Source organism: Penaeus vannamei, chromosome 4 (assembly GCF_042767895.1).
Source record: "Penaeus vannamei isolate JL-2024 chromosome 4, ASM4276789v1, whole genome shotgun sequence".
Lineage (NCBI taxonomy): Eukaryota > Metazoa > Arthropoda > Malacostraca > Decapoda > Penaeidae > Penaeus > Penaeus vannamei.
In genome coordinates, this window is record NC_091552.1 from 9,446,275 (window position 1) to 9,447,371 (window position 1,097).

A 1,097-nucleotide genomic window follows, 5' to 3' on the forward strand; every position below is an offset into this window, starting at 1 on the left:
TATGTCTACATTCACTCATCCTATCTCATTTTTTAATAGCAAAAAATCAAGACGGAAATTAGTCAGACGGAAACGGTCGTAACCGTCTTGGTCTGGGAGGCGTTCCGTTTGCAAACGATACTAGCGGAAAACCTCAGATTCAGACAGAACTCCAGAAATTGACGGAAAAAGTGCTAGTGTTATAGGGCCTTTAGTTTTCTGTACACTGAAAAAAACTTGATTCACTAAGGCGCGTAATCATGATACTTTTCATAGCATATTTTGCAATTTATTTTTCACGAAAGAGGTTAATGATTTCACCTATACTAAACAAAGGCTTCGTTCATATTAAAAGGTGGATAATCTGAATACATAATGTAACGAAATGCTCTTTCTACCTGTATTCCTTATTCCTGAGAATAGTATTTTTTTTTTACATATCGAGAAGGCGCAGTATATATAAATTTACTTCTTTTTATCAGCTTCTAAGTGATGCAAATATTACCTCTACGAGCATTATTTACCCCGAGTAATCAAAAGTTTAGACTTGAATCGCTTCATATGTAAAGATTCTCTAGACAAACAGAGGGAACTATAAATAGATAGTAACGTATGAATCATGCTGATATAAACTGCATGCTTATATGATATGAAATATACTAAGAACAGAATAATGCAAGACTGATGGCAGTATAAAGGACAGCCAAGATAGTATTAATACCATGAATTATGGTAATAGTGTAAATAACGGCTTAGGATAGTATATAGAAAACAGTTCGAATTGTATATACAGATATTAGGAGGCAAGAAAAGTGAGTCTTAAAATTTCATGGGATAGTACATAGAAATTTGAATTCAGCAAAAAATGCAGGTTAAATAATCGTATGAAAGTCTGTAACGGTTAAACTAGTGTTATTCTCTTCGAAACCAATTCAAATATTGATAAAATGTGCAAGAGCCACAAAGCCATAATAATTGATATTTGTAATGCTCATCATAGCTCCATTGCTGTTTATGCAGAAGCGAAAAGGATTTTAATATCCGATCGTATGACGCTGCAATTTAACTGTTGTGAAGTAATGATTACACATGCTTTTTTCCAGAAAAATTTTTGGCCT